General features: G+C 40.7%; 1 protein-coding gene across 7 annotated transcripts in view; it reads right to left on the bottom strand.

Moving 5' to 3' along the window:
- Klf12 (KLF transcription factor 12) overlaps positions 1 to 19,743 on the bottom strand; it is a 409,277-nt gene that overhangs the window by 39,672 nt on the left and 349,862 nt on the right. The window lies entirely within an intron of this gene.

Below are 19,743 nucleotides of genomic sequence, written 5' to 3'. Positions count from 1 at the left end.
TCTTGACTCCTCCTGGTGAGTAGATGTGTCTGTGGTAAGTAGTGAGCAGAAGAGAAGAGAGAGTAGCTAAATATGAAGGAAAACTAACTTACATACTTAACCTTGACAACAAAGTCTCGCATACAGAAATAATATGGCATGAATGGGTTTGGGAGGTCCTAGTGTATCCAGGTTGGCCAAGCACACAGGTCAAATGGACTCTGGATGGTTCCTTAAGAAGACTTAATTTTCCAAGCTCCAACAAAGTGTCATGATTTTCCTTTTATCGTTACTTGATGAGGTTCAGGTGAGAACTTTTGGTTTGCAGGATTTTCTGGCGAAAGAGTGATTTAAGCTAAAGCTTTTATCAATGAGAGAGCCATCTCCTGTTATCATGGAAGGCAATGACTGAAGCAAAGTCACGTCCTTAAAATCTGAACCACAGGGGCCAGTTTCCCAGGTATTTCATAAGCTGGCTGTCAGTTGTTGGTGATTGACTGGGTAATGGGGAATGAAACGTGACTCAGGTAGGTTAGCTCCTGTGACCAAGATAAAAGTAACGTGATTAACCAGAGCCACAGGGAATCAGACACCATGGGAGACGCTAATGAGAAAAATTATCCTGTATGTAAACAGTAGATTTATGTCTTCAAGACAATAGGGCAGCACTTTCTTTTCATCTGCCTGACAAGTAATAATTTAAGAGAGTCATATAAACTAGGTAATAAAAAAGTATTTTCAGTGATAGCTTGAATGGGTTTTATCAAAGAAAGCTCATAAAATAAACTTAATGGTAATGGAATTTCATTAAACACTATCCAATGTATAATTCTAAAAGCCAGGTACTTCGTAAAGAAAATTAAAGGAAAAAAAAACGCATAGTTTTTGTTTATTCAGTCAATTAACGTTCATTAAATTCTTTCAGGGATATTGCTGAGTTTATGCTTGGCAGTTTACATACTCGATGAACTAGGTGATTGCTTTTCTGATTGGTTTTAATTATAGGAGTTTGTTTTTCAGTACCTCAGAGAAATACACTTCTGTGCAGGAAAGGACAAGTGGAAGAAGGGAACAGGCTCTGAGAGTTTACCATGGCCTGAGGCAGGAGGTTGAGTGGTCTCTGTCCCACTCCAGCCTGAACTAGTCAAGATGGTGGAAGCTACGAACTACAGAACCAGGAATCTTGCTGACATGTTCTCAGGAATGTCTCAGAAAACTGTCAGCTTCTCTATGCTTTGGTTGTTCTTCTGTAAGACAATAACACCTACGCCTTGCAGGGTCTTAAAGAATCAGGTTTATGACAATCAAATCATTTAGGTCAGTACTGGGAAGTAACTGATGTTCCTGTGTTACTTCGTGCTAACTGTGAGCCTCACTGGAACAGCGTGAGCACTGGAGTGAGCCAAGCAGCATGCCCAGGAGGACAGACATGAAGAGGTGAATGATGTCTGTTTGGTGGTTCTTTGCCCTGGCGCCTAGGCCAGTGGCCTGCAGCTATCTGCTGAGTTTTTAGGAGCCACCTTTCATGCTGATGTGACTGCTTGTCTGCTGACCTCTGTAGGCTGGTTGGTTCCCCCCCCCAGCTCAGACCTTTTGTGCTTCATCTCTTCTCCCAAGGGAACTTGTTTATCATTCTCATGTTCCCTGCAGTAGGCTTCATAGTTCATCTTTTCAGAGCCACACTAGTGCATCTCATGACCTCTCTCTCCCAAATAAAAGATGCAGCGTTTGAGCTGCCATTCTTGTGTCAAGTGTGAGATTATCATATGCAGTGCTGAGGGCCAGAATCTCTAGAATCCCAGCACATGGTAGACAGAAGCAGGTGAATCTCAACTTTGAGGCCTGTGTTAACTATCAAGATACATCGAAAACAAAGTTCAATTTTGTTTCTTCAATTTTCTCAGGAAATATCCATTATTTTCCCAACAGTTTGAACAAGAGCAACAGTCACCTGTGGTTATTCTTTTCTATCACTTCCAACCTGTCCACAGTTCCTATTTGTTCAACTTTTAAAATGTATCCCAAGTAGGAGTACTTCTGATATAATCATTGTGTGTCTAACTTCCTTCCTCATCAACTGGAACTGAGTTTCAACCCCTACTTCAGAGACTCTGAGGCTTTTTTGATGTGTTACTGTAAGATGTACATAGTATGAAGTTGAGTTTTGTACAGTACTTAGGATATTCATGTTGAAGTTCAACCATCCCCCTTGTGTCTATCTAAGACCTTCTACCCTTCCTAATAGGTACCCCCATTATACACTAGTTACTCTTTATCTTTTGTCTTAACCTCTGAGATTTTCTACTATTCTCCCCATCTCCCTCTCCCTCTTTATCTCTTTTCCCCTTCCTTTCTTCCTTTCCTCAATCTTTCTCTCCATCTCATCTCTCTTACATACTTTCCCTATGTACCCTATGCTGGGCCTCAGTTTCTTGGGTGCTAGCCACCAGCTCTACTGCTCTATTGTGTTTTCTATCTCTATGAATTTAACTACTCCAGGTTTTCACTCAGAATTGTGGAACATTTGTCCTTTCATTTGCCTGTCCACATTGTAGCATGTGTCAGAATTTCATTTCTTTTCATGTCAAATAATGCCATCAGTGCATTCTAGTCTTTTCTACATATCACATTATTATCTACCCATTTATTCATTGATGGCATGTGGACTGTATCCCCCACTTAGCTACCTGTAAAGACAAACAAACAAACAAAAACTCTGCTACTATCACTGAGTCCCTGTTTGTAAATCTGTTGGGTAGCTAACCAATTTGTTATATTGTCAACTCTTTAAGTTTGGGAGTAAGCACCAGACTTTCCTACAGAAGTTGTACAGTTTTACATTCCTATAACCAAAAGACAAGGGGTCCAATGCTTCAATATTCCTTTTAATATCTGTTCTTTGTCATTAAAAAATGAGGCCATTCTAATAGCTGTGATATGTTCCCCTATATAGTCCTCAAGGGAACAAGTCATGTATATTAAAACCATAGTGCTTTTCAGTCCCACTTAGAAAATATTCCAGGCTTTGCTATTGTCTACAAGACCTGAAGGAATCAAAGACACCATTGGGAGTCCTCCAGGTTCCTCTGGTCAGTGCATCCTCTCTTGATATTCTGCTTAGACCTCACATTGTCACATGGCTTCAGTGCCACTTAAATTCACTATGTTTCTAATCAAACATCAGTTTCTCAAGGGGAACTTCCTCAGGTCTCAACCTGAAGATGTTCTCTCTCTCTCTCTCTCTCTCTCTCTCTCTCTCTCTCTCTCTCTCTCTTTTTAAGATTTATTTATTTAATGTGAGTACACGCCACTGTCTTCAGACACACCAGAAGAGGATCTCATTACAGATGGTTGTGAGCCACCATGTGGTTGCTGGGAATTGAACTCAGGACCTCTGGGAGAGCAGTCAGTGCTCTTAACCGCTGAGCCATCTCTGCAGCCCCTGAAGAGGTTCTCTTGATGTCTTTTCCACACCTATTGCTCTAGTTTTTCTCCTATCCCATATCACTCATAAGATGAAATTGGCCTTAATTTGTTGATCATCCATCAGACTTTCTCAGTAGCATGTCAGTCCCATGTGGAGTGGGATTATATGTCCCACTTACTGCAGTGCATACTGCAACTGTTATTGTTAAGAGGACATGGCTTAGTGCTAGAGAGATGGCTCAGAAGTTAAGAGAACTGGCTGCTCTTTCAGAGGTCCTGATTCAATTATCAGCAACCAGATGGAGGCTCATAACCATCTATAATGAAATCTGGTGCCTTCTTCTGGTATACAGGCATATAAGCATGCAGAGCACTATATAATAAATAAATAAATCTTAGAGAAAGAGAGAGAGAGAGAGAGAGAGAGAGAGAGAGAGAGAGAGAGAGAGATTTTATAGGGTTACATATGCTTAATAGTTGAGTCCTGTCTCAAAAGAACCTCATTATTTTTGTAATTTTTCATAAAGATGCCCAAAGATTCATTGATAACTAAATATAAAATAACTCATGATCTTTCTTTGGGAGAAGCAGAGCTTGCTCCACTATTGACTGGTTAAGCAAAGACCTACTGCTTGATATGCTGAATCATAACAATAATATCATCAAGCTGTTCAAGTATCTAGGACTGCAGGCCTGTTCTAACAAGTCCCGCTAAAACTAAGGGACATGGAGAAATGTACCGTGACAGGTAATTCAGCAGATAGGGTAAAGGCTTTGAAAGCTGTCAAAGAAGACTTTGAAACAAAGACAAATGCTTGTCTTTGTTCTGAACATGCTCCTTTCATTTTTTATGCAGAGTTGAAGTATCACTTTTTTTTGTCATTGCTGTTGGAGGTGGGAACTCTTTATATAGGCCAGGCTTAGGTCTTACTATGTGGTCCAGGCTGGCCTCAAACGTACAAGATCCATCTGCCTTAGCCTCCTGAGTCTTGTGTCACTGTGCCTGAGTGAGCTTTAGTGTCATCTAGTTTAAGAAGGTACCAACATCACATCTCTAATGTCATGTACATCATAATGAGTTTACTACCCATCAAACACTATTCATAAGTTAGCCACTAGCCAGGCGGTGGTGGCACACGCCTGTAATCCCAGCACTCTGGGAGGCAGAGGCAGGTGGATTTCTGAGTTTGAGGCCAGCCTGGTCTACAGAGTGAGTTCCAGGACAGCCTGGGCTATACAGTGAAACCCTGTCTCGGGGTGGGGGGGGGAGGAAACAAATCCAAAAAACCAACCTCTCCCCCCAAAAAAAGATAGCCACTGTTACCACAAGGCTACTGACCTAAGTACTATGGTAGACCTCTTCACTCTTCTATTGAAGGACTTACCTTCCAGCTTTTAACACTGTACTATAATTCAAGGAGAAAACTATGGTGGTTGAGAGCTGTTCTACAGACCAGTGACATTAATTAAGGGGGTCTGGAACATCTATAAATTATCTTCTATTCTCTAAACTCACTACTAATTGTCAACATAATAAATTCTTGATTCTTACAGATGAAAGCATGAACTACAACACTTAAGAGGATCAGACTCTGAGACAACCCATGCCCTAAGAATGTTACCATTTTAAAACATTCCAATACATATCAGAAACTTTCAAGCTTTTCCTGTTTGTTCATTTAGAGGTAAATGAAATATTTCCTTATTTTATTTGCAGTTCTCTTTATCACATAATAACTAAAATGTGCTAATTAAAAAGAAAGGTTCCAGCACTTGGGAGTCAGAGACAGGCAGATCTCAGTGTGTTTGAGGCTAGAGTAAGTTCCTGGACAGCCAAGGCTACACAGACAAGTTATGTCTCAAAAAAAAAAAAATTGAAACAAAACAACAACAAAAAAAGCAAAAAGGAAAGGAAGGAAGAAATGAAGAAAGAAGGGAGGGAGGAAGGGAGGGAGGGAGGGAAGGAGGGAGGAAGGGAGGGAGGGAGAATGGATTTAAGGATTTGTGACAACCCTTTCCCTATTTTCTGACCAACACAGGTTATTTTTTTTTTTTGTCTTTTGTTTTCTCTCCAGTCCAGGGTACCCAAGGGCAACTTCTGTGTTGCTTCAAGAGCTGTGTGCTCATAAAAGTAGCAAGTCACCTGAGTGCTTGATGGAGCCCATGTATCATTGACAATGTGGAGAATCCTATTAAGTTTATATCCTCCCATTTCTCCAGCTATCACTGTAGCTGTCCTCTGAATCACAGACTGAAGAGGTTCCATCCACAGCCATATTTATTTATTCTCCAAACCGACTTTACGAGCTATTGTGACAGCCTGTTTATAACTTTCTCCCAGACTCCTTCCCCATGAGTGTCAAAAATGAGGGGAGTTATTTTTATCCAACCTTGGACAAAGCATTTAGCGCCTCATGATTCTCGTTTTTTCATGTGTAAAATAAGAGAGTGAAGCAAACTCATCCTTCTTGCCTTTCAAACCCTGTGTGTCTGTAATCCTACAATGCTTTAGGCTAACATCGAATAATAAATGGACTGTGAAACATGGACAAAGTTCATACTAATTTCTGGCTTACTTTTCTTTGCGTATAGGGCAATTGAAATATATTTTAATGTTGATGAGCAAGGCATTGGTGCTTTCTAATTGGTGCTTTCTAATTGGTGCTTTCTAATTGGTGCTTTCTAATTCTATATGTATAAAGATATGAAAACATCTCATTTAGCTGAATCTCAAGTTGTTACTATTTTTTCTTTGTTTTCTTTTCTTTTATCTTTCAGATAAAAGGTTAAAGAATATGGATAAGGTCAAGAAAAGATTCTGTCAGAGCACTCCAGGAGAGAACCAGACTGACCAAGCCCACCCTGGTGTTCATTTTGTTGTTTTGTTTTGTTTTGTTTTATTTTGTTTTTGCTTTAGTTTTACTAGATAGTGTTCTCAGTGTAGGCCTGGATGTTCTGGAATTCACTAGGTTGACCAGGCTCCGAGATCTGCTGGCCTCTGTCTCCCTGGTGGTGGACATGTGCCACCACTGCCCACAGCCTTGGCGTTGAAATGGGACTGTAAGTCAGTGACACCGGCGACTACACTTGGCAGATTCAAGAAACACCCTCAAAAACAAAATCAAGATTATTTAATTTTCTTAACTTGATGCTAAACATACATATTGAGTCTCAGTCTGTAACTGTGGGTTTGTCGTTGTTGTTGTTTGTATTGAAAAGAGAGAGGCTCACAGTATCTGTTCTATGGTATTTCAAAATAGGTCTCAGGAGAACATGGTTATACATGGGAAGCAGTATCAATAACAAAACTAATACAGAAATCAAATGGGATGATCATACATTGTCTATTAAAGTTTGTGTGTGTGTGCGTGTGTGTGTGTGTGTGTGTGTGTGTGTGTATGTCCCTGTCCAGAGTGCAGAGTGTTCAGTTACTATAACAGGGCTTTATGATAGAGACATTCTGAAGACTGAAGTTCATATTAAAGTCAGCCAGGGTGACTTTCTATCAACTTCCATTCATAACTATTTTCCTTGTGAACTGTGGTCTGCTTGCATTTGTTCCAGAGGAAGAAAGTCAGTGGTCAAGCAGCCGGATAGCCTAGGTCTACATATCCTGTTTTCTCCTATTGGCCAGATGATAACTATGGCCTCATAGCTTCTGTTTACCATCTGCGAAATGAAATAAATCCATGGACTTGTCTGAAAAGATTGCGGTTAAGGATTAAACTAGCTATACTGTGCCAAGCACTAAGGCAGTGTGTGAGGGGCTTGGGATGGGAATACATTAGGACACTGTTGTTTAGCTCATGGGAAATGGCAAGAAGTGCTTTTCACATGCAATTCAGCTTTAAGAACCAACGTCATACAGTCCACATGAGATGTAGACCTGCAGCTACAAACCCAAGAGCTTAAAGAGTTTCGTGTCTCTAAGAAGGTTGGAAGTCACTGTTGTAGGTCAAAGATTAGAGAGCCAAACCACCACTCTTTACCTGGTCTCATTTATAGCCCTCGGGATACAACCTACATGTGTCAGAAGCCTATTAGATAGACCAAATTGAAAGCTACAAAGTTGCCAAATGGAATACTATTCAGAAATAAAAAGTGAAGTAAATCACCCACTCCTATCTCACTGTTCCTCTCTCTCCAGGACAATATCATTATGTAGTCCAGTTAGGCCATAAACTTGTTCCTTCTGTCTTTCCCTCATAGATACTGGGGTTCCTGATGCAGCCACATGTGGTCAGACATGGCTGTCACATCTCTCCTTTTCCACTATACTGTTACATGAAACTCTCTGGACTAAACTCAGGCACTATTAGTAACTTCTGAATCATTCTGGCAGTCACCAAGAGCTGAGGATAAATAGAGAAGTAGCTTTGCCAATACCAAAACATTTATACATCTATCTGACGTTAGCACATTCTTGGATAATTTTGTTTTGTTCTACAAACTGTCTTGCTTTCAACTCTGTTACGATTTTAGTGTATACATGTTATGCTCTAAGGTGTATTATTTAAAACCTGCAGATGTGTACAGGGCCAAGTCATCTGTCCCTCTGGTGCTGACCTGGTAGGATCCACCAGGACTGCAACCAGTACAGTACTGGGTTTGGTGGACTCTGCCCAAGAATGTGCAACTTAACTCTTGTGGTTTTAACTGGCAACAAAACCTTTTAAGCTACTAGACTGCCAGGAGAATTATAGGGTTCTATGGGGTGATGCCTGTGCACTTCAAATTCATATGTAGGCCTCCCAATTCTCAAGGTGAAAGACTTGGTTGGAGGTGTGATGTTTGTAGGTGATTAAGCCACTGGAACATGTGAGTGACACCTGAGCCTGTATACCAAGTCTCCAAAGAGCTTCTTTTCCCATCTACTGTGTGAAGACACCACCAGAGGGTAGGTCCAGAATTCCACAACCAACCTTCCCCAGCACCCAATCTTCATGCACTTTGATCTTGGACTTTCCATACCAAAGAACAGTGAGAGACAAATGTCTGTGCTTTATAAACCACAGATCTAGGAGACTATAGCAGCTTGGACAGACCAAGTCACTGCTTAAACATTGTTGCAGAGGGTGATTTAGGGCTAGCCAAACTACATATACTTTAGTTTTAGTAAATGAGTTCAGAGTTTGATTTGTGATTTCAAAGCCACTATTTGAATCTCCTCTGCCAAATGTCCCTTCATGCCGAGATTCAGGAATGGGGAAAGCATTGCAGAATACCGTCTGAAAATCCTCGGAAAGGCACCCATGAGCTAACAAATGCATCTTCATGTTGGAGGCTCTTACACACAGAGGACTCTCAGGGAGAACAGCAGGGCAGCCTGAGTTGTAGAATGGAGTACACATGCATACAATCACTACCCAGTGATGAAAAGAGAAAAACAGGACTTAAAAGTCTGGATACAAATAGACAATATAAGGCATAAGATGGGATGGGCATCATTTTTAAGTACCAAAGATGTGTGAACATACTCTTGTGTTGAATTTACACTAATTTCTATTTCTATTATATAAGCCCTCTGAGGAAGTACATGTTCTCCACAGATTTTTAAATATTTGTTTTGAGTTTTAATTCACACTGTCATTACGACCAAGAACAGAAGGCAATGTGCTTGTTGTATGAGAGAGAACCCAAGGCCCAGGAGAGTGGGCGGGGATTCATACAAGCTTGGATGTGGCTCTGTACTGGCTGGTTTTGTGTGTCAACTTCACACAAGCTGGAGTTACCAGAGAGAAAGGAGCTTCAGTTGAGAAAATGCCTCCATGAGATCCAGATGGAGGGCCTAACCCCTTGTGGGTGGTGCCATCCCTGGGCTGGTAGTCTTGGGTTCTAAAAGAAAGCAGGCTGAGCAAGCCAGAACAAGCAAGCCAGTAAGTAACATCCCTCCATGGACTCTGTATCAGCTCCTGCTTTCTTACTTGCTTGAGTTTCAGTCCTGACTTTCTTTGGTGATGAACAGCAGTGTGGAAGTGTAAGCTGAATAAACCCTTTCCTCCCCAACTTGCTTCTTGATCATGACTAAGACAGGCATCCCACAATGTATTGCAATGTACAGGTGGCCTGCCTGTCACGGTTTCTTCATGGTCAAGAATGCTTTCAGACACACAAAAACTGCTTTGAGTAAATACAGTCTTACAGGGTCACCTGCAGACCAGAAAATATCATTCTAAATGAGGTAACCCAGTTAAAAAAGAACACACATAGTATGCACTCACTGATAAGTGGATATTAGCCCAGAAGCTCGGACTACCCAAGACACAATTCACATATCAAATGATGTCCAAGAAGAAGGAAGGCGAGGGCCCTGATCCGAAAGGCTCAGTGCAGCAGTGTAGGGGCATACCAGGACAGAGAAGTGGGAAGGGGTTGATTGGGGAACAGTGGGAGGGAAGAGGGCTTATGGGATTTTCAGGGAGGGGGGGAACCAGAAAAGGGGAAATCATTTGCAATGTAAATAAATAATATATCTTAAAAAAGAGAGAGATTCATAAAGAAGAATGGTAAAGATTTCTGTGGTCTACAATATCCAGCCCTTTTCATGGCCTTCAGGGCAAAACAAACATTAGCTGTGTACAGCAACTCTCCATTTGAAAGACTTAACCTTATTGAATACAGTGGACCAGCCACTGTTTGGTTTGTCCATACCAAAAAGTTTATGGGCTGTCATGGAATCCCCAGAACATCAAGGTCACAATTTTGAATTACTTTACGTATGTAAGGCTGACACACAAAGTCTCAGCTGTCATCTCTGAGTTCCCATTATACATGTGTCTTCATCAGCAGCTCTACTGCTCTTGAGAGCTGATTTTAAGCAAACTAGATACTTTTCTTGAAAATATTCCATGCAAGACTATGAAAAATAAAGCTTCCACTTCCCTCACATCTTGAGATTGGTCATTTCTCCATGACCTCACACATATTTACTGAGTGCTTATTGAGTGGTGGGCACGGCGCTCACCTCAGGAGGCACAGCAGTGGGTAAGGATGCAGAAACTATCCCTGTTGCCACCCGCCACAAATCTAACACAGACTACTAGTGAGAAGGGTTGCCTCATTCTCAGAGTCGGAGCCATTGAAACCAAGGTTGGAAAGCCCATGATATGGTGAATTTCAGTCTACCGCCACACCATCCAGACATGGTGAGTTTCAAGTTCACCCTGCTTTGAGTTGGGTTCTATTGTTCTCTTGTTTAGTAGAGTCAACAAGTCAATGTAATAAAAATCAGGGTGTCTTTTCTTTCATTTATGTTTCCCATGCATTTTTACCATGCCTGTGCATCCAAGTTTATATATGTGTGGGCTGCACATGCATGTGGGCACATGGAGGTCGAAGGTTGATGATGGGATTTATCTTCACTGCTGGTCCACTGTATTCAATAAGGTTTAGTCTTTCAAATGGAGAGCTGCTGTACACAGCTAATCCTATTAGCCAGCTTGCTTTGAGGATCCACTCTCCACCCTCTATGGCTGGAATAATAGGCAGGCTGCTATGCACAAATGACATTCATTTGCATGGATTCAGAGGATCTGAATCCTGAGTCTCACTTTTGCTCAACAAGTTCTTAACCATTGACCCTAGATGCTCCCCATCCCCCAATTAAGGACATTTAAAAATATCATTAAAAACCAAAGGCAAGTAGCTGCTCATACTTAAGATTATTGCATTAGATTTGAGGAAATATTCTGGAGACTTAAAGAAGTGCTGTCTGGAATATATGATTTCATGTCTTTTTTTGTGTGTGTGGAAAAGCAGAAAATGCTAAGAAAAGAACCAAGTCTGCAATTACTTGCCAGATTGACTTCAGTCAAACCTGAATGAAAGATAGATGTAAATGGAGTTCAATCTCAATTGAGAGCATTGTAAGTGGTTGTGTTTCTTTCACTGGAACGTTTTCATATTCAAATCCCATGAGCTAAGAAGGGCTAACAGTTACACACCAATTTACTATTTGCTAGCCATATTAAATATTTCACAGGCATCGTTTTATTATTCTCCCAATACTAAGAGGCTGACACTATTATCTTTGTGTTACAGATGAGAGAAATAAAGCTTAGGCAGATTAAGTACCTTAAAGGAAATGAGGCCAGGCAGCAGATATTAGTAGCATCAACCCTTACTGTGGAGTGAATAGGAAGAGAGAGAGAACAGCTATTTTCAAATGACATACAATTTTAAGAAAACATCCCAGTGAGGGCCTGGATGTAAGTCACTAGTAGAGATTTGTCTTGTATGTTCACAGCTCTTGCATTGAGCCTAGCTCCAAGGGAAGAAAAATATTAATAAAGAAGACATATTAATAAACTGCCCATGAAGGACGTGAAGCAGGCTCCCCACAGGCCCTTAGTTCTTCATAGCACTGCTCCTTAAGTTGGGAGAAAATCAGGGCTTCTTGTTCTGGTTTAAAGGGGGAAAGTTAGACTATCACCTCATTCCTCTGTTCCTTCTAAGAAAATCCCGGATAGGTCCATCTGTTTCTCGATTTTAGGAAAACATTTCCAGAAGGGAGGAAGCAGTATTAGCCTGAGGAGATGATTCCTTCATATAGAATTGCTCAGCTCTGGACAGTACTGTATTTCCACAAATCAAGACAAAATGTGAGTGAAGACTGTGGCCAACTCTTTTGTGCAGGCCAAGAGCTATGTGTTATTCACCTAAAATGCTGGTGGAAGATTGTTTCAAGGTTGACTATTCTGTATTTTATTTTATTTTATTTACTGTGTATGTGTGCACACTCATGTAAAATGTGTATACGTTATATGTAAATGTGTAGTGTGTGTGAATATGGAGGTTACAGGTTACCATTGTGATGTCTTCCCCAATTGCTCTTCAACCTTGACTTCTGAGACAGAACCTTTCACTGAACCTTGAAATGACTGTTTCCACCAGATCGCTGAACAGCAAGTCATTGGGATGCACCCATCTATACTTGTGTCAGTGGGCCTGGCATTTCTGTGTTTGTTGGGAAGTGAAACTCAGGCCACATACTTATATAAGCATTTGTCCATTGAACCACCTTAAATTAAAGAGAGCCTTAAATTCTGCTTCTGGGTCAGTATTATCTTATGTAAAACAGACTAAAATTTAAGATCCTGAAATCACAGTAGTCTATACAAATTGGATATATCTAGAAATCAAATGGAGAACTTTAGAAAGAGCATTTTCTTGTCCAGTTATAGTTACATGGAAACTTCTTTTCCAATGGTTTCTACAAAAGCTGTCCAGAAGACACAGGGTTTATATTCACAAGCTCACAAGCTGTGATATTATGTATATTTTATAAAACAAGAACCAGATTTTAAAACTCTGTGTTGGTACCAGCATGATTCAGGCCCACCCATAACTATGTAATAATCATTCTATTTTGATAACTCTTGCTATAACAATGAGGAAAAGGACCTGGCTTGTAGATAGCTTTGACTTTCAATGAAGGGATGAAGTTGTAGGAGTAGAAGTATATTGAGAGGCTTTATAACTCACTAGTTCCCTGAGGCAGAGTTCCGTGTTAGCATTCCATGTAGAAGACATTAATTTACAGCTCTAGGATGGGGTTGAAATGACCTTTCAAGAACCTTAGTAACTTTTCACATTAATCTAGGGATTTCTTTATGCATGTCAAGCCCTCTCTCTATATTTTTCCGTACTTCAATGAAACCCAAATGCTGAGACCTGTGACATTATTAAACAGAAATAAAATAGCTGGCATATGATTTTAAATTTCCCAGGTGCAGATAAGAACCGCACTGTGACTTTGGGCAGCCTGGGTGGGGTTAGGAGACCCAGTAGTACACTGAACAGTGAAGTGCTTGAATGACTGTCCACTGCTTTTGTGATAGACAGTAGATCATTATTTAGTTTTGATCCTCCCATCAATCACTGTTAACATATAGTTCAATGATACCTAAAGGGAATTTTTCCAATATTAGTAGTGAATATCTCATGGGAAAATATTAGACTTCAGATCTAGGGATGAGGTACAAAAACATTCTAAGTCTTGGTCAGCTGTGTGTATCTAGTGTGGTATCGGGAAGACAGTGAGCAGAGACAGGTGGAAGTACAGAAAGAATAGCATGAAGTCCCAAGGTGATGGAAGAGCATAGGGAGAAACTAACATTCACAAGGTAAGGAGATCAGCACATGCTGCCTCGCACTACAATGGCAATCTCAAACTGAGGCTAGGAGTAAGATGAAAGGGTAGCAAATGAGTTGATATGAGTTTGTGTCTACATGAGAAGAGTTCATTCATTTCTAAAGGGTGCAAGTTGGGTTTACCTTCTATGGGGTCTATTGTTTCAGAAAGGAAGTCACTATTTAAGTATCCTGGTGTTGATTTCTTAGGCAATTTATGTATGTCGAGGTTATAGTCAACTACATTTCTCATACTAAATGCTGCTAATTTGATCAGTAACTGTTCAATGCTTGAGTTATAGGCTTATTTACTTGAATACTTAATATTTATGAAAATTTTTGATTAATTGATTGGTATGGTCTTTATAGCATAGATCACTGCCACAAATGATAACAGCGTGTGTGTGTGTGTGTGTGTGTGTGTGTGTGTGTGTGTGTGTGCACTCATGTGTGATGGTTTGAATATGCTTGGCTCATGAAAAATGGCACTATTAGGAGGCATGACCTTGTTGGAATAGGTGTAGCCTTCTTGGAGGAAGTATGTCACTGTGTAGGTGAGCTTTGAGGTCTTCTAATGCTTAAATTCCATGCAGTGCAGAAGCCAGGTCTCCTGGCTACTTGCAGAAGGCATTCTCATCTTGGCTGCCTTTAGAACAAGATGTAGAACTGTTGGTTACTCCAGTATGTTATCATGCTTCCCACCATGAGAATAATGGACTGGATGTCTGAAACTGTAACCCAGCCCCAACTAAATTTTTGCCTTTGTAAAAGTTTCTTTGGTCATGGTGTCTCTTCACAGCAATAAAATCCTAAGACAGAAGTTGATACCAGGAGTGAAGCATTGCTGGTTTAGGCCTGACCAGGCTTTTGCTTAGAGGAATGTGGATTTAGGGACTTTGGATACCAGTGAAATGCTTTAAGTGGGGATTAATGGGCCATACTAGTAGAAGCATGGAAGACAGTAGAACTGAGTGTCATTTGAAATGCAGGGACATGATACAAGAGGTTTCAGAGAAGAGAATTTTATGTGGCCCAGAGACTGTTTATATGAGATTTTGGTGAAGAGTGTGGCTGTCTTTTGCCTCTGTCCTAAGAATTTGTTTGAGGCTAAGATGATACAATTGTTAAGGACATCTCAAAAGTTTATACTTTGTCCTATGGTTCACTCTTATGAAGAACATTTTGATCAAGCTTAGCAAGCTTAGAAAAGAAAAACACAAAATGAATGGTTCAAAGGTCACAGGAGCACCTCGAAGTGGAATAGAGCTAAACCCTGTATTCAAGGATATTAAATGGAATTAGGAGAATGGTGACTTTGGGATAAGATCCCACCCATATAAGATCATTGTTGTGTGTTTGTAGTTGAATGAAGGATAGCTATACCACATTAGGTGTTATCATGACTGCTTATTGTTTTTATTTGGACATGAGATATGATTATGCCTCAAATTGACAATGGATAGATTGTGATGGCTATTTTCAGTTGTCAACTTGACTATATCTAGAATGAACTACAATCCAAAACTTGTGAAAAAGGTAAAGAGAAGCTTAGGTAAATGTGTGATGGTACACACCTTTAATCCCAGCACTCAGGAGACAGGCATGCAGATCTCTGAGTTCAGTCAGTCTACAACGCAAGTTCCAGGACAGTCAGCCAAGCTTAGGCAGTAAGTGAACACCAAAAACAGAAAGCTGGTGATAATGTAGTAGTTCAAGGGGGCCAAGTTCCAGTCCCAGTAAGCAGCAGAACTTGGCAGCTTCAGCTATATGGCTTTGCCTTTAGAGTCAAGAGTGGAAGGTGATTGCTGGGATAATTGGTGCTGGTTAGCTGGAGCTACGAAATTAGTGATGATTAAGGAAAGATCAGCATCACTGAGTTGAAAATTTTTGGGAAGTATTTTCTGAGAACACAAAGAAGTTGTGTTCCAGAGATAGGCAAGGTTGTACCTCATGCTGCAACTGAACTTGGTAATGTGTAAGAGTTATCAAGGTGGTGCTGGTTTCGAAGGTATGAGGGAGTTTTGGAGACCAGCTGAGGTTTGGCACTGTGAGAGGTCAGGAAAGGCCATTAGTGAAAGTATAGCCTCAGTTGCAGTTGATGGCCTAGGATTGAAGGGGTCATGCAAAGAAGTTGAGCACTGGAAAGGGAGCCTATGAGGGGCTACTGGTGAAAGTAAGCCTAGTTGTAGCAAAAGACTTCAGTGTATTGGAGATGTCAGTACCATGGGATGACCACCAAGAACAGCAGTAGCAGTGGAGTGGAGTTAGAACCTAGATAGCTATAGAATGCATGTCTAGAGAAGTGACCCAAGCCCTTTGGAGGAGCCTAGAAGATCAAATGTGGATCCCAGACACTGGAACAAGAAGCTATGAAGTTGACGTTTCCTTTGAGACCCCACAACATTAGAGATGTCAAAGCCACGGGATACCTAGCAAGGAAAGCTGCTAACTGGGTGTAGAACAAGTCCAAGAGAAAGAATGATGCTACAGTCAACAAAGCTAAAACGAGTTGGGCATGAGACATGGAAATACAGAACTTTGGAGCTTTCCCAGTTGCTTTTCTGTTTTGCTTGCTTTTGTCCAAGATTTCCTCACGTTGATGTTTTAGAATGGTAAACATCCTGTGGTATTGGAAGTATGTGATCTGCTTTTTAATTTTGATTTTATGGGGGATTACATACAGTTATGAGACTACAGGACTCTCAGAAGAGAGTTTGAACGTTGGACTTTTAAACATTGTTGAGACTGTGAGAAACTATGAGGACTTTTGAAGTTAGACTCAATGTATTTTTTATTATGCCATGGCTAAGGATGGCCTGCATAGACTAATGTGTTTGAACAAACCTATGGGGCCAGGGAGTAGAATGTAATGATTTGAATATGCTTGGCTCATAGGAAGTGGCACTCTTAGAAGGTGTGGTTTTGTTGGAATAGGTAATGCCTTATTGGAGGAAATATGTCACTGTGTGGGTGGGCTTTGAGGTTTCTTAGAGCTCAAGTTCCACCTAGTGCAAGAGAGCCTCTTCTTGAATGCCTGCAAAGACAATCTCATCCTGGCTGCCTCTGGATCAAGGCAGTACCTTGGTTCCTCCAGTACCAAATATGCCTGCATGATGCTGTGCATCATGATGCTACTGAAATAAACCTCTGAAACTGTAAGCCAGGCCCAACTAAATGTTTACCTATTCAAGAGCTGCCTTGGTCATGGTGTCTCTCACAGCAATATAACCCTAACTAAGATAGTGCATATGTGTGTGTGTGTGTGTGTGTGTGTGTGCGTGTGTGTGTGCTTGCTTGCATGCACCTCGTGGGGACCTAAGAGACCCACAAATTGATATTCAACAGGACTATGTGTCTTAGGTAGGAAAGATGTGATACTACTTTTGCCCAGACCTGACTTAAACCATGAAGGAGCTCACAATAAAGGCGCTGTCTGCTATGTTGATGCCAGCTCTGGTTTCCTAGTATACAAAAAAATCACATAACACTGAAGCAGCCGAGCTAAAGGACATGCTGAATTGTAATTATATATTTATAAATAGATGTAGTTATTATTATCTCTCACATGTATCTAACAGAAATTATGTTCTGCCCAAATTGTGATGCTGACAGGATTCATTTTATCTGAGAGTGTCACATACACAACTTACAGTATTTCATCTGTTAGGCCAAAGCACTCAATGCAGAAAGAACAAAGGAAATGATTCTTTTTCTATACTGAGGTACTCTTTAGAGTCACAGTTCTCTCAATCTAGGAAGGAGCAAAACCAGGCCTCCAGAGGACCTCCAGGCTCAGAGGGGCACTCTGTCTCCAACGAGTACCCATTGGGACAATGAGGTTGACTTCACTTAAAACTGTCTGCTCTTGGTTGAGTTCTCGGAGTCTCCCTCTTCCTTTCCCTCTCCCTTTCTGTTCTTTATTTATCCTAAGTCTGTTTGAAAGCTGGAAAGTTAAGGTTATGCACCTTTAGAACTGGGTCAAGAGTTGTAGAAAACATCAGTTAGTGGCTGCATGACAAACATTGTATGTTGTTTACATTTCAAGGATCACAATGTCCTGCTGCCTGCTTACAGCACAAGCTGTAAATGAATGTCTGACGCCTTCAATACAGATCTATACAGAAACCTGCATTCAAAGACACTTCATAACTGACTGAAGCTAATGTAGCATTAGCCCGGTAAGAGACATACAGATGAAGCCAATAGCTGGAAATACAACATGATCACAATTGATAGTGTGTACCCTAGGGCAAGCGGCCATGGAACCATTAGCTCCACTCTTGTCCTGCTGCCACGCATGCGTAAGCTGCAGTAGGAGGAGAAAAATGAAGGGGCACAGGTGCCTGCCATCAACACTTACCTAAAATATAAATGGAAACTTAAAAATGTAAATAATGTTGACTCCCAACTTCTATTAAATTGAACAAAGCTAGCTGCTACATCCACATGGGATGAACTGTTTGAATACCTCAAATATGTGTGGAACACAGAAAGTTCCACCTCTGACGGTGGGGGACATTTTCTCTCTGATGAGTCTGCTGACTTCCTCCTGAGAGTTGGAATTCTTCCCCTCACCAAAGACAGAAACTCCTTGAGGATTATAAGCGCTAGCACAATTCCTGCACACAGTAGGTGCTCAAAATACGCTAAGTCTCTAAATACTTAATTCTTTCAGCTGGGTAAATTTGAAAAGTCTTAAAAGATTCTGCTTCCTTTAAGATTACCATTCTAAAAGTAAAGAGTGGCTTAGGCATGTAATTTAGTAATAGACTTGCAAATTGGTTAAATCATTCAGTTTTCAAGAAATGCATTATTCTTTCTCTCTCCTTCAAGTATTTATGACCCACTGTGTGCCAGGTCTTATGCTAAGTACTGGAAACAGTCCAGGAGAAGACCACATCCACTCTGCTCATGCACAGCACACACAAAGATGTGTGGTGTGAACTCTGAGAAACTAATAACTCTAGATCTTCTTCAGCAATGGGCTGTACACTTTACTTATGGAGAAGGGTTTTATCAGGGGAGACTATGTAAATGAGATAGAACTCTGGAGAACATGAATATTTAAATGGAAGAAGAGTTAATGAGAAAGAGGTTCAAAGAAATGTCAGGGCAGCTTAGTTCTATGGGGACTGGATTAGCTATGTCTTGGTTACTGCGCTGTACTAAATAGTTGTGTATCTTTTTATAATGATCATCAAAATTTACTGACCATACTAAACACTGTCTCTAGGACATTTAGTGCTCATAAGAACCACGAGACAGATATTATTAGGAAGCCCCATTTTATAGATTAGGAAGCTGAGGAACAGATATGTTAAATAACTTGTCTAAAGTTATAGCTAGGGTATAAAAACTGAACAGCAAGTCAGTAGACTGATCCCATAATCCTTACCTTATTCTGCCACTTCTCATTTCAAAGATTAAGGTAATATCATCCTTCAAGGAATCTCAGAGGATGAGTATAAGCAATAATGAACGTATTTATACAATTGAAACTATGAAACATTAAAAAATTAAGGTACTATTGAAAAGTGGTTCTAATAATACATACTATCTGTTTCTGGCAAAATTGTGCATCATTGCTTTCTTTTGGTGTGACATGGTAGAAATGAGGGGCAAGGACCTTGGGGACTTGCTTCTCCCTCCTGCCAGGGGTAAATTACTAAACCAGAAATATAACCAGGCACACCTGGGAGTGAATTATTGATTCCGGGACCCACTTCCAGTTCTGCATTAGATTCTTCTGTCACAGAGAATGCAAAATCAGGCAAAAGTGATACTTCAATAATTGGTTATCAGCCGACTGATAATTAAGAATTGACATTTTATTAATAAGTAGAATAATAAATGTGCACAGCCCCGATCGGTTCACATCCTTAACCCCATTAAAATTGTTATGGGCTAAAATTCTGAGTCCCTGCTAAATGCACAGAGAGAAGTCCTCTCCTTTCATGTGATGGTATTTGAAGATGGGACCTTCAGGAGACGATTGGGCTTAGAAGAGGTGTGGACTCACAGGTGGCTAAATGTCTTTACAACTAAAGGAAGAAAGGCCAAAGCTCCCCTTTACTCTCTTCACTTTGGGAAAACACCAGTAGAAAGAAATCGCTCAGCCAGGGAGGAACCCAAGAAGTCATTGCCTTGATGTTGAACTCCCAGCCCCCAGACCTAGGAGAAGGAACTTCCTGTGGCTTAAGGTGCCCA

This window comes from Apodemus sylvaticus, chromosome 8 (genome assembly GCF_947179515.1).
Source record: "Apodemus sylvaticus chromosome 8, mApoSyl1.1, whole genome shotgun sequence".
NCBI classification, from domain to species: Eukaryota; Metazoa; Chordata; class Mammalia; order Rodentia; family Muridae; genus Apodemus; species Apodemus sylvaticus.
This window is presented reverse-complemented; position numbering and strand designations above follow the sequence as displayed.